The sequence below is a fragment of the Oculina patagonica genome, chromosome 10 (genome assembly GCF_052425735.1).
Source record: "Oculina patagonica isolate OP01 chromosome 10, crgOcupat, whole genome shotgun sequence".
NCBI classification, from domain to species: Eukaryota; Metazoa; Cnidaria; class Anthozoa; order Scleractinia; family Oculinidae; genus Oculina; species Oculina patagonica.
Window position 1 is genome coordinate 8,668,638 of NC_135767.1, and position 15,026 is coordinate 8,683,663.

At 38.9% G+C, this 15,026-nt stretch overlaps 1 long non-coding RNA gene across 1 annotated transcript; it reads right to left on the bottom strand.

Annotated features, from left to right (window-relative positions):
* Positions 1–892: 892 nt before the first annotated feature.
* LOC144627931 (uncharacterized) lies at positions 893–12,756 on the bottom strand. Its single transcript, XR_013566179.1, has 2 exons — positions 12,467–12,756; positions 893–1,856 (listed from the first exon to the last, which is right to left on the bottom strand). It is a non-coding gene; the product is annotated as an uncharacterized LOC144627931 (long non-coding RNA).
* Between the last annotated feature and the right edge of the window lie 2,270 nt (positions 12,757–15,026).

Here is a 15,026-nt window from a genome sequence, read left to right on the forward strand (position 1 = left end):
ATAGAAAACGAGGGCGAGTAGTCTAATTGTTTTAGTAGAAACTCTAAAGGATTGCAGTCCAAAGCCTACAATTTTGTGCACTTTGAAGACAAAAATCAAGAAAATTTACCGCTCTTTTAGCCCGCGCATGTGCGTGGCGTGATCTGACGTCACTTTCATATACTCTCATCGACCATAACTTTGGACCAATCAGCGCGCGAGAATTCTCTCGGTTATGGTATAAAGATATATTTTCTTAAGATTAGTTTTGAAAGAAGTAATAGAGATTGAGTTAAGGATATTTACCTCTAAGGAGTTAATGTTCCTTTGAACAAATGGCCTGGCCCAGCGGTATAACAATGGGCGGAGACGGCGTACAATGTTTCTCGCAACTTCCTGAAATTGCGCGCAAAATAAGTTCATTCCGGAATGACTTGACTTTCGTCTCGGTATCATGTAAACAGATAGAGGGAAATGTATGGGGATGGTATGAACTCGTTCCGGAATGAAAGTCATTCCGGAATCATGTAAACAGGCCCTTAGAAGTCGTTTCATAAAAATATGTCTTGAAAGAAAAATTTGACGACGAGAAATGAGTGGCCCTTACTGGGCTCCGCCCTCCTTCGTTTGTTAATAGGTCCATCCGAAACGTTACCCCTCTCGGAAAATGTTCTCTTTTTTATAATTGCCCCACAGTTTAGATGCACCTTTGCTGTGGAGCCGAAATGTTGTCCCAGGAGTATAACCTCTGTCCCTGAGCGATGTTTTACCCAGCTTTTGTAGAAAAATTTGACACTGCCTTCCAGGCTAAAAATTTTCCTTCGCAGTTTTCGAACAAAATATCTCTCCATTGGACCCCCTTCGATCCAGTAGGCGAGGGAACGCTTTTATACTTATTTGCATTTCACTAAAAATGAAATGGTAAAAGGTAAAACATGTGGAAAATTTGAAAACTCATCTTACTTTTTACGGTTTGGCCCTGTCCATACTCCATACTAAAACGGCGTTTTCTGTCACAGAAAATGGAGCTTTCCAAAAATTGTTGCCAGAAAGTGGGAATTTGAAACCACCACTAGGTAGTGTCGGTGGTGTAATGACAGAGCTTTTCGAAAACGCAGACGTCAAAGTCATGTGATCTCTGTCAAAAACAAATCTGCGCTTCTGGGTTGCAAAGTTCAGTGAAAGTTGCGTGCAGTGTACCGTTCGTTTTTAAATTTATCCGGATTTATTGTGGAAGGAAAACATTTTATCCGTTTTCAAAGGCAAAAATTAAACTCCGTTTCCAAATTTAATCGAAACAGTGTAGTGTTTTAGAATATTACCAGTGTATACGCCAGATGGAATTTTTGTACATAGCATGGTCAACCATTTTTAGTTGCTAAATTATAGAATGTATAAATCAACGATTCTCTGCAATCACACACAGACCTACACCTCACTCTTTAATTATCCCTTTCTGTCGGTTTTAGCGAAGTGTTGGGTGAAGAACAATCCTTCCAGTCTGGGCGTTTGAAAACAATAGCAAAGCTGTTTGCAATAAACGCTTGAATGCTTGTATTGTCCTGGAGACGCTGCATGATGGTATTTCCCTGTTTTCCAGGCTTGTGCAACGTATGCTAATGTTGGATTTATGCAAAGTTTTAAATTATTTGCTGGTTGTGCTTCGAGTTGTCACGTTTCGGTAAAGTTTACGACTTCAAACTGATCAGCTTTCAAAGTCCAGACTTAGTTGGCTCACTGCGTGGAAATGGCTGAAAGTTCAGTGAAACAGGACACAGAAGTACAAATGGGCTTAAACCGCTGTTCCAGCCAAGAAAATGAGTACAAACAAGGTGGGGATGTTGGCTTTCACACGCGTTAATGTGCAAGAAGCGGATCTGAAATCAAAGACAGCAAGGTTAGTCGTTTTATTTTCGCTGACATCTTTCGCACTTTTGGTGCTGGACTACTGGTCAATAAGTCCTTGAATAAGCAAGCTAGCAATTTTACACGTATGTAAGCTCGAAGTCGTAATAAAGGAGACACAATTTCAATACATTTAATGATATCGCTACAGCTATGTCCGCTACAAGAGGCTGAATCCGCATTGACAAAATTTACTTTGGAATAAATGCGATGCGTATGGCTTTTTTATTCCAGTTAAATGTTTTTTCCTAATGTATCGATATTGCAGTTATATATTAGACATTTATAGTAATAACCTTCGTTTCAAGCTTCGTTTTTCGTGATGCAGTTCTTTGTCAACTTTAATTTTTCCAAGTAAACCGCGCTCTTTTCTCAGTTGTATATGTCAGGTCATATGTTGGTTTCAACTTGCATGGAAACTAAGGGCCTCCGCAGACTTGTCATAATATAGTTGTCATCAAATAAAATTGTTGGAGCAACTGAAGAAAACCGCGCAAATGAAATTCACCGTATCGGAACGTTTTGAAGAAGAACACAGAAAACAATAGGAATCACGGCAGGTCAGTGAAATAGGGTTAGGTGTTTGGCTGTTCCTGGTTCATGCAATACTCTTCCTGGATATTTGGTAAAATCACCGAAGGTGTTCTTTGGCTGCGCTTTTTGGGCTCGATGATTATATTTAATTACATGAAAACCGCTTGGTTTAACTGAGATTCGATGAGAGTCCAAAATTCCTGATCACCAGTATCCCATGCAAGGGTTTGTGTGCACCTGGGTCGATCCGAATTTCACGGTCTTGTTGACCGCTTTACGTGAACGTCTCGAAGCTTCTAAAACATTGCAAGTTTTCTCTCGGCCATTTTGATTTTCATCTGAATTGCTATTTTACTTTGGTATTTCATGCGATTACTTAATTCGTCAACTGACCAGCAGTACAAGTCGATCTTCGCATTCTCCTTGTTTTTTAGTCGTAAGCACGGTAGGTCAGTGAAATAGGGTTAGGTGGTTTGGCTCTTCCTGGTTCTTCCTGGATATTTGGTAAAATCACCGAAGGTGTTCTTCGGCTGCGTTTTATGGGCTCGATGATTATAATTGTTAATATGAAAACCGCTTGGCTTACAGGAGAGTCGATGAGAGTCCAAAATTCCTGATCACCAGTATCGCTTGCAAGGGTTTCTCCTGTCATGTTGATTGCTTCAGGTGAAAGTTTTCAAGTTCCTAAAAGATAACAAATTTTCTCTCGGCCATTTTGATTTTCGTCGCAGTTCTCTTTTCCGTTGGTATTCAACGCCATTCGTTGATTCGTCAACTGACCAGCAATACAAGTCGATCTACGTCTTTTACATTCTCAATTAAAAACAGGCATTAGTGTTGTTTAATAACAAATGACAACGACTCTTCTCCTGGTTGAATTGTTGCGTCATTGTTTTTCTGAAACAGCAATAGTAGCGTGATATTTATTACTTTTTTACTTCAGATACATTCCATGTGTAGTAGATGAACTTTTATGACAAGCTTAAGTAGAAAGTGAATTTAATTTGGACCTTCCAAGACGAAGTTATAAGTGTTTGTTGTCATTACCAGATACTTTGTTGTATCTTTTGATGTCAACCTGACAGTTTGTATTTCAGTAATTTACAATGAGGTTTACAGTGATGAAGTTAAGAGCTTTAATATTTACAAATAGAGCAGTTTTCAATTGAGTTTCGTAAAACCAAAACTAAGGGCAATCACAAAGAACACAAACAATCCACTGAACCAATGAAAACTCGAAGCAAATACACGTAGCCGGAACGAAGCGCGGGAAAACGAGCGCGATCGGTTTTGGTTTTACTTATGATTGGCTGAGAAATTGGCGCGAGTTTCATGAGCCAACCACTAAGCCTAGTATTGCAAAACCAAAGCAAACGCGAATTACTTTCGACACTCAAGTGAAAACCGCTCTATTAAAGTCACTTCATAGAGCGGTTTTCACTTGAGTGTCGAAAGTAAATTGCGTTTGCTTTGGTTTTGCATTACTACGCTTAGTGATTGGCTTAAAAATCTCGCACCACTTTTTCAGCCAATCAGGAGTAAAACCAAAACCGATCATGACTCGCTCGCGCACGTTTTCCCGCGCTTCGTGCCAGCTACATGTATTTGCTTCGAGTTCTGATTGGTTCACTGGATTGTCTGGGTCCTTTGTGATTGGCCAGAGTAATTACTTTGGTTTTGATTTTACGACACTCTATGGTTATTGGAAGACTGACTCTCAGAAAGAGTTCTAGGAGAAAGTGAATGTAACTGTTTCAAAACTGTTGTTGTTTATGACGTGTTTCAGGTAATGGAGTCATGGTTCTAAACCTCTTGTAAGATGGATCTTACAAGTCGGAATTAAAGTACTAGTTCTCACTATTAGGTTGATGGTCCTGTCAGGTAATGGAGTCATGGTGCTAAACCTCTGGTAAGTTGGTAAGTTGGATCTTGCTTTAAGTTGTATTTTAAATACTGGTTGCACCATTAGGTTGATGGTCCTGTCAGGTAATGGAGTCATGGTGCTAAACCTCTGGTAAGTTGGTAAGTTGGATCTTGCTTTAAGTTGTATTTTAATACTGGTTGTCACTATTAGGTTGATTGTCCTGTCAGGTAATGGAGTCATGGTGCTAAACCGCTGGTAAGTTGGATCTTGCATTAAGTTATATTTTAATACTGGTTGTCACTATTAGGTTGATTGTACTGTCAGGTAATGGAGTCATGGTGCTAAACCTCTGGTAAGTTGGTAAGTTGGATCTTGCATTAAGTTGTATTTTAAGTACCGGTTGTCACTATTAGGTTGATTGTCCTGTCAGGTAATGGAGTCATGGTGCTAAACCTCTGGTAAGTTGGTAAGTTGGATCTTGCATTAAGTTATATTTTAATACTGGTTGCACTATTAGGTTGATTGCACTGTCAGGTAATGGAGTCATGGTGCTAAACCTCTAGTAAGTTGGATCTTGCATTAAGTTGTATTTTAATACTGGTTGTCACTATTAGGTTGATTGTCCTGTCAGGTAATGGAGTCATGGTGCTAAACCTCTGGTAAGTTGGTAAGTTGGATCTTGCATTAAGTTGTATTTTAATACTGGTTGTCACTATTAGGTTGATTGTCCTGTCAGGTAATGGAGTCATGGTGCTAAACCGCTGGTAAGTTGGATCTTGCATTAAGTTATATTTTAAGTACTGGTTGCACTATTAGGTTGATTGTACTGTCACGTAATGGAGTCATGGTGCTAAACCTCTGGTAAGTTGGTAAGTTGGATCTTGCATTAACTGGTATTTTAAGTACTGGTTGTCACTATTAGGTTGATTGTACTGTCACGTAATGGAGTCATGGTGCTAAACCTCTGGTAAGTTGGTAAGTTGGATCTTGCAATAAGTTGTATTTTAAGTACTGGTTGTCACTATTACGTTGATTGTCCTGTCAGGTAATGGAGTCATGGTGCTAAACCTCTGGTAAGTTGAATCTTGCATTAAGTTGTATTTTAAGTACTGGTTGTCACTATTACGTTGATTGTCCTGTCAGGTAATGGAGTCATGGTGCTAAACCTCTGGTAAGTTGGTAAGTTGGATCTTGCATTAAGTTGTATTTTAAGTACTGGTTGTCACTATTAGGTTGATTGTACTGTCAGGTAATGGAGTCATGGTGCTAAACTTCTGGTAAGTTGGTAAGTTGAATCTTGCATTAAGTTGTATTTTAAGTACTGGTTGTCACTATTAGGTTGATTGTACTGCCAGGTAATGGAGTCATGGTGCTAAACCTCTGGTAAGTTGGTAAGTTGAATCTTGCATTAAGTTGTATTTTAAGTACTGGTTGTCACTATTAGGTTGATTGTACTGTCAGGTAATGGAGTCATGATGCTAAACTTCTGGTAAGTTGGTAAGTTGAATCTTGCATTAAGTTGTATTTTAAGTACTGGTTGTCACTATTAGGTTGATTGTCCTGTCAGGTAATGGAGTCATGGTGCTAAACCTCTGGTAAGTTGAATCTTGCATTAAGTTGTATTTTAAGTACTGGTTGTCACTATTAGGTTGATTGTCCTGTCAGGTAATGGAGTCATGGTGCTAAACCTCTGGTAAGTTGGTAAGTTGGATCTTGCATTAAGTTGTATTTTAAGTACTGGTTGTCACTATTAGGTTGATTGTACTGTCAGGTAATGGAGTCATGGTGCTAAACTTCTGGTAAGTTGGTAAGTTGAATCTTGCATTAAGTTGTATTTTAAGTACTGGTTGTCACTATTAGGTTGATTGTCCTGTCAGGTAATGGAGTCATGGTGCAAAACCTCTGGTAAGTTGGTAAGTTGGATCTTGCATTAAGTTGTATTTTAAGTACTGGTTGTCACTATTAGGTTGATGATCCTGTCAGGTAATGGAGTCATGGTGCAAAACCTCTGGTAAGTTGGTAAGTTGGATGTTGCATTGAGTTGTATTTTAAGTACTGGTTGTCACTATTAGGTTGATGGTCCTGTCAGGTGATGGAGTCATGGTGCAAAACCTCTGGTAAGTTGGTAAGTTGAATCTTGCATTAAGTTGTATTTTAAGTACTGGTTGTCACTATTAGGTTGATGGTCCTGTCAGGTAATGGAGTCATGGTGCTAAACCTCTGGTAAGTTGAATCTTGCATTAAGTTGTATTTTAAGTACCGGTTGCCACTATTAGGTTGATTGTCCTGTCAGGTAATGGAGTCATACCAGTGCTAAACCTCTGGTAAGTTGGTAAGTTGAATCTTGCATTAAGTTGTATTTTAAATACTGGTTGCCACTATTAGGTTGATGATCCTGTCAGGTAATGGAGTCATGGTGCTAAACCTCTGGTAAGTTGGTAAGTTGGATCTTGCATTAAGTTGTATAATTTTTAAGTACTGGTTGTCACTATTAGGTTGATGGTCCTGTCAGATAATAGAGTCATGGTGCTAAACCTTTGGTAAGTTGGATCTTGCATTAAGTTGTATTTTAACTACTGGTTGTCACTATATATTATAGGTTGATGGTCCTGTCAGGTAATGGAGTCATGGTGCTAAACCTCTGGTAAGTTGAATCTTGCATTAAGTTGTATTTTAAGTACTGGTTGCCACTATTAGGTTGATTGTCCTGTCAGGTAATGGAGTCATGGTGCTAAACCTCTGGTAAGTTGGTAAGTTAAATCTTGCATTAAGTTGTATAATTTTTAAGTACTGGTTGTCACTATTAGGTTGATGGTCCTGTCAGATAATGGAGTCATGCTGCTAAACCTTTGGTAAGTTGGTAAGTTGGATCTTGCATTAAGTTGTATTTTAAGTACTGGTTGTCACTATATATTATAGGTTGATGGTCCTGTCAGGTAATGGAGTCATGGTGCTAAACCTTTGGTAAGTTGGTAAGTTAAATCTTGCATTAACTTGTATTTTAGGTACTGGTTGTCACTATTACGTTGATTGTCCTGTCAGGTAATGGAGTCATGGTGCTAAACCTCTGGTAAGTTGGTAAGTTAAATCTTGCATTCAGTTGTATAATTTTTAAGTACTGGTTGTCACTATTAGGTTGATGGTCCTGTCAGGTAATGGTCATGGTGCTAAACCTCTGGTAAGTTGGTACGTTGAATCTTGCATTAAGTTGTATTTTAAGTACTGGTTGTCACTATTAGGTTGATGGTCCTGTCACGTAATGGAGTCATGGTGCTAAACCTCTGGTAAATTGGTAATTAAGTTGAATCTTGCATCAACTTGTATTTTAAGTACTGGTTGTCACTATTAGGTTGATTGTACTGTCAGGTAATGGAGTCATGGTGCTAAACCTCTGGTAAGTTGGTAAGTTGAATCTTGCATTAAGTTGTATTTTAAGTACTGGTTGTCACTATTAGGTTGATTGTCCTGTCACGTAATGGAGTCATGGTTTTAAACCTCTGGTAAGTTGGTAAGTTGAATCTTGCATTAGGTTGTATTTTAAGTACCGGTTGTCACTATAAGGTTGATTGTCATGTTAGGTAATGGAGTCATGGTGCTAAACCTCTGGTAAGTTGGTAAGTTGAATCTTGCATTCAGTTGTATAATTTTTAAGTACTGGTTGTCACTATAAGGTTGATTGTCATGTTAGGTAATGGAGTCATGGTGCTAAACCTCTGGTAAGTTGAATCTTGCATTAACTTGTATTTTAAGTACTGGTTGTCACTATTACGTTGATTGTCCTCTCAGGTAATGGAGTCATGGTGCTAAACCTCTGGTAAGTTGGTAAGTTGGATCTTGCATTAAGTTGTATTTTAAGTACTGGTTGTCACTATTAGGTTGATTGTCCTGTCACGTAATGGAGTCATGGTGCTAAACCTTTGGTAAGTTGGATCTTGCATTAAGTTGTATTTTAAGTACTGGTTGTCACTATTAGGTTGATTGTCCAGTCAGCTAGGTAATGGAATCATGGTGCTAAACCTCTGGTAAGTTGGTAAGTTGAATCTTGCATCAACTTGTATTTTAAGTACTGCATGGTTGTCACTATTAGGTTGATTGTCCTGTCAGGTAATGGAGTCATGGTGCTAAACCTCTGGTAAGTTGGTAAGTTGGATCTTGCATTAAGTTGTATTTTAAGTACTGGTTGTCACTATTAGGTTGATGGTCCTGTCAGGTAATGGAGTCATGGTGCAAAACCTCTGGTAAGTTGGTAAGTTGAATCTTGCATTAAGTTGTATTTTAAGTACTGGTTGTCACTATTAGGTTGATTGTCCTGTCAGGTAATGGAGTCATGCTGCTAAACCTCTGGTAAGTTGGTAAGTTGGATCTTGCATTAAGTTGTATTTTAAGTACTGGTTGTCACTATTAGGTTGATTGTCCTGTCAGGTAATGGAGTCATGCTGCTAAACCTCTGGTAAGTTGGTAAGTTGGATCTTGCATTAAGTTGTATTTTAAGTACTGGTTGTCACTATTAGGTTGATTGTCCTGTCAGGTAATGGAGTCATGCTGCTAAACCTCTGGTAAGTTGGTAAGTTGGATCTTGCATTAAGTTGTATTTTAAGTACTGGTTGTCACTATTAGGTTGATGGTCCTGTCAGGTAATGGAGTCATGGTGCTAAACCTCTGGTAAGTTGGTAAGTTGGATCTTGCATTAAGTTGTATTTTAAGTACTGGTTGTCACTATTAGGTTGATGGTCCTGTCAGGTAATGGAGTCATGGTGCAAAACCTCTGGTAAGTTGGTAAGTTGGATCTTGCATTAAGTTGTATTTTAAGTACCGGTTGTCACTATTAGGTTGATTGTCCTGTCAGGTAATGGAGTCATGCTGCTAAACCTCTGGTAAGTTGGTAAGTTGGATCTTGCATTTAGTTGTATTTTAAGTACTGGTTGTCACTGTTAGGTTGATTGTCCTGTCAGGTAATGGAGTCATGCTGCTAAACCTCTGGTAAGTTGGTAAGTTGGATCTTGCATTAAGTTGTATTTTAAGTACTGGTTGTCACTATTAGGTTGATGGTCCTGTTAGGTAATGGAGTCATGCTGCTAAACCTCTGGTAAGTTGGTAAGTTGGATGTTGCATTAAGTTGTATTTTAAGTACTGGTTGTCACTATTAGGTTGATGGTCCTGTCAGGTAATGGAGTCATGGTGCTAAACCTCTGGTAAGTTGGTAAGTTGGATCTTGCATTAAGTTGTATTTTAAGTACTGGTTGTCACTATTAGGTTGATTGTCCTGTCAGGTAATGGAGTCATGCTGCTAAACCTCTGGTAAGTTGGTAAGTTGGATCTTGCATTTAGTTGTATTTTAAGTACTGGTTGTCACTATTAGGTTGATTGTACTGTCAGGTATAATGGAATCATGGTGATAAACCTCTGTTAAGTTGGTACGTTAAATCTTGCATTACGTTGTATTTAAAGTACTGGTTGTCACTATTAGGTTGATAGTCCTGTCAGCTAGTACTGGTAATGGAGTCATGGTGCTAATCCTCTGGTAAGTTGGTAAGTTAATTCTTGCATTAACTTGTATTTTAAGTACTGGTTGTCACTATTAGGTTGATTGTCCTGTCAGGTAATGGAGTCATGGTGCTAAACCTCTGGTAAGTTGGTAAGTTGGATCTTGCATTAAGTTGTATTTTAAGTACTCAGGTTGTCACTATTAGCTTGATTGTCCTTTCAGGTAATGGAGTCATGGGTCTTGACCTCTGGTAAGTTGGATCTTACAAGTTGGATTTTAAGTACTGGTTGTCACTTTTAGCTTGATTGTCTTTTCAACAAGTTCAACTAGCTTTGTTACTGAGAGTTTTATTTTAGTAATACAATGAGGTTTCCAGTGATGACATCAGGTGACTTCACATTTACAAACATTAATATTTGAACCAAATTATAACATATTTATTTATTAAAACAAATGTTTGCATTATAATTAAATTTGAAATTTGATTCATTATGTTTGACTTGAAGGTATTTGCATGGTACAAGATGGAAGACCAAGGGTGTGTAAAGTATTTTGAGTTGCCTTTTTTATCTTCAATGATCTAAACATTTGCAGGTAGGAGTCATTGTTATTTGTTAACAGCAACTTCAATTATTCATTCAATCTATTCAAATCATGATGCTGTGCACTGAAAAATGAGATGCTGAATGGAGGCAAAACTCAGGACCCAAAAAAATCTTTAAGTCTTCCGACATTACCCAAAAAAACCCCTGAACCAAAAATAACCCCCCAAAAAATCCCTTGTCAAATTACCCCTAAATTGCCAGGAGGTGCAATAACATAACACAAAGAACGCTCGTTTTGTTTTTTCATCATACCATAAATAGGCCAAGGCCGCGCCAGGGCACTTAAGTTCGTTTTTAATACCCAAAAAAATCCTCTATCTAAATCAAGATACCCAAAAAAATACTTGCCAAATTTTCCAACCCAAAAAAATCCCGGAATCGAAAATTTCAAACCCAAAAAAATCCTTCTATCATCCCCGTCATTAACAAGCCGGAGTACCCCCCCTGGGCTTGTTACAGTTGCCGATCACTCCCAAATGATGTTTTTAGCTTACTTATAACAGTTTTTGGGCGCCAAGAAATGATGTTTTTTGGCCTAATTGTTACAAATGACTTTTCTAGGCTTTCTTATTTCACTTGTGATGTGCTAATAAATTTAGTGTACTTGTAAATGAAGTTTTTAGCTCAGTTGTTAAGGATATTGTATGCTCACGAATTGATAAACACCTCTTTTGTCGCGCGCTTGTAAGAGGCCAACTTTTTTACTCTTGACAGGGGGTAGGGAGGTTGGGTGATTTAAAAATATATATATCCTGCAATCGCATGCATGCAAAAAATAATTCCTGCACAGGACAATTGCCTAAAACAAACATTCATGTGAGTACAGCAGGCCTTGCGTTCACAAATGACTTTTTGCACTCACTTGATATATAAGCCTTGCGCCGGTTCACAAATGACTTTTTGTGCTTACTTGATTTATAAGCCTTGAGCTCACACATGACGTTTTGTGCTTACTTGATATATAAGCCTTGCACCGGTTCACAAATGACTTTTTGTGCTTACTTGATATATAAGGCTGCCTTGCGCTCAATGAAGTTTTGTACTTACTTGATTTATAAGCCTTGAGCTCACACATGACGTTTTGTGCTTACTTGATATCCCGGGGGGGCACTTCCTATAAATGGGCTAATGGGGATGTGCCGCTGGATGGGGTCGCATTTTCACGACTGGACTGACTATAATGGGGTCGCCATTTCAAGCATTTTTTATAGGGTGACTAGAATGGGGTCACACTTTTTCGGGATTTTGAGAGTACGAAAATCTGGCAAGTTGTGATTTATGAACGGAAATATTCGCCGAAAAAAATGTTACCGTATTTATTGCTGTTGTTCAATATTTGACAAACGGCTCCCAGAAAGTGACTAAGTTGGGGTCGTAAAAATTAAATTTACCCAAAAGTGACTAAGATGGGGTCTATAATAGACCATTTTACAGTTGTCTGCTCAGTGACCTGGTCTTTGAATGGAAGTGAGGCTGGAGGTGACCTTGTTTTGATACAGACCTCACTGCTTTTGTTGTGTTAATCATGTTGTTTTGATGCAAACTAGTTTGCATTTACATAATAAAGCAGAGAGGTTTGTATCAATGCAAGGTCACCTCCAGCCTCACTACCATTCAAAGGCCAGGTCACTTGGCAGGCAACTGTAAAATGGACTATTGGCCATAGAATATGACTATAATGGGGTAGGGGTTCTGAGAGGCCAGCGGCACATACCCAACAAAAATTTACCCAAGTAACCCCCCCCCCCCCCCGGGCTTGATATAAAAGCCTTGCGCTCATGCACAAATGAAGCTATGTGCTTATTGGTATGGGCGTTTTTAAAACACGAAATGTCCAAATGACGAAATGGCGAAATGATACTAAAGACTAAATTATTTCAAGGTTGAAGGGAAGTGATGACTATTGCATATACTACGTTAAAATTGCAAGGGAACATTTTAATGTCCTTGCCCAGGAATATAATGAATACTTGTCACTTCTCACAACGCCAAATTAAACGTATCACTGAAAGGTCTTTGCAAACCAGGATTTTTTTTTTCATTTAGTACTTGCCAAGTTGCCTATCAATATCTGCACTGCACTACAAAGCTTACCATGTATTCAAGAACTGATATGACGTCACTCCGATCCGTTTCTGTGCAAAGTGTGTTTGCCACTTGTATCGTGTATAAACTTCATCGCGATGTAGGTTCGGATTTGATAAACCATTTCATGTGAATGTTGGAAATCAAATCATAACTTCATAGCCACTGCTCGGTGGTAAATACGAGATAAACAAATCATTTTCTTCCGACGTTTATATGAAACGTCGACATTTCGATCAAGAATGTCCCAGGCGTATCAAACAGCGCCCTGTTAACAGAGAAAGACTGGAATCCCATGACCCGCGGGAGAATTAGGGTGCTTACCATTTGTAAGAAAAATCCGGTTGGTGTGACCGTTGCATAATGGTAAGCGATTTTCCGAATATAGCGACCAACCGGATGAGATTTCGCTTACCATTATTCTACCAGGCGTTCCATCCCGCTCACTCGATCTAGCGCGAAATTCAGTGTTGTTTTCTGTTGATATAGCTGAATACTTCGAGGTAGAAAACAAACTTTTTGACGAAGAAGATGGGCTGATGCTGTTAACTGCCGTCAGCTGTTCCATGAAACGCGATTTAAACAGAATACAATGTTATTTTGAGGTGTAACTGTTCCCGAAACGCACCGAGTGGATTTCGCAGTCGAGTGAAAATTGGCACGTTCGAGCTAGATCCTGTCCCGAGAAAAAATATGAACACATGAACAATTCCAACGTGGTATACCAGAGGCAGGCAGCTTATTTCTCCCGTTAAAAACTGTGCTGGCATTTCTATGGTCGAGTTGAACATACACGCTCTAAATTGGTATAAAGACGCCATATTGTAAACACGACTAAAACCGCGCGGAGGTGCTAAAAAGGGCCTGGAAACGGAAAATTCGTTCAAATGGTAAGGAAATTTCCGATGTTCCGTTCCGAACGGAAAAAGTGGAGTACCTCTAGAGGTAGTCCACAATTTCCGAATGGAATTTCCGGAAAATTACCTTACCATTTGACTTCAAACCGAAATTTCCGGATTTTTTGGCTAAATGGTAAGCACCCTTAGTGTCGGGATTTATCTACAAGAATAAATTCGGCAACATATGAAGATTCCAGTCCCGGGGGGGGGGGGGTACTCCCTATAATGTCCTATACGGGGAGGCTCCGCCCGAAAGGGGTACCTTTTTCAGGCTTCAGGTATATAAAAGAGTAGGGATTTCACGAGTTAAAGTATATGAAAGGGTATAAAAATCTGTCATTTGGCTATTTAAAAGGGCCTTTAATTAAAATATTTCGAACAGACGCAATTTATGCCTGTATTATTTTAATTTATTGAGCGCTACATAAAAATGACAAGAAAACGTACTATTTTAAGTCCACGCCATGTCTCTAAGGTATATGAAAGGGGTACCTTTTTTCAGTTAAAGGTATTCGAAAGGGGTACAATTTCTGTCAAAAATGGTATATAAAAGGTTAGGGGTTAGAACTTGGGGCGGAGCCTCCCCGTATAAAACTTTTTTGAGTAACCCCCCCCCCCCCCAGGATTCCAGTAGAACGGTAATATCTTATAACTTTGGCTTATCTTCAAATTCTTCAGTATCATTTCGTCATTTCGCCATTTCGCGTTTTAAACTCGCCCTATTGGTACAGTAAAAACCCCCGTATAAGAACCTAGTGATTAAAGAACCTACAGGCTGAAATTGGGCATTTTCATTACCCAAATATATAAGAAACTATCTATATATTTACTGCTACCTTGATATATACTTCATGCGCTTACAAACTGTGTTTACTGCTTACTTGATATATACTCCTTGCCCTCACAAACTGCGTTTACTGCTTACTTGATAGACCCCTTGTGCTTACAAACTGCGTTTACTGCTTACTTGATATATACTCCATGCGCTCACAAACTGCGTTTACTGCTTTCTTGATATATACTCCTTCCGCTCACAAACTGTGTTTACTGCTTACTTGATATATACTCCTTGCGCTCACAAACTGTGTTTACTGCTTACTTGATATATACTCCTTGCGCTCACAAACTGCGTTTACTGCTTACTTGATATATACCCCTTGTGCTGACAAACTGCGTTTACTGCTTACTTGATATATACTCCTTGCGCTCACAAACTGCGTTTACTGCTTACTTGATATATACTCCTTGCGGTCACAAACTGCGTTTACTGCTTACTTGATATATACTCCTTGCACTCACAAACTGCGTTTACTGCTTTCTTGATAAATACCCCTTGTGCTCACAAACTGTGTTTACTGCTTACTTGATATAAACTCCTTGCGCTCACAAACTGCGTTTACTGCTTTCTTGATATATACTCCTTGCGCTCACAAACTGCGTTTACTGCTTACTCGATATATACTCCTTGCGCTTAGAAACTGTGTTTTTTGCGTACTTGATATATACCCCTTGCGCTAATTAACTGAGTTTACTACTTACTTGACACATACTCCTTGCACTTAAAAACCTCGTTTACTGCTTACTTGATATATATCCCTTGCGCATAGAAACTGCGGTTTTTTTGCTTACTTGATATATTCCCCTTGCTCTCAAAAATTGTGTTTACTGCT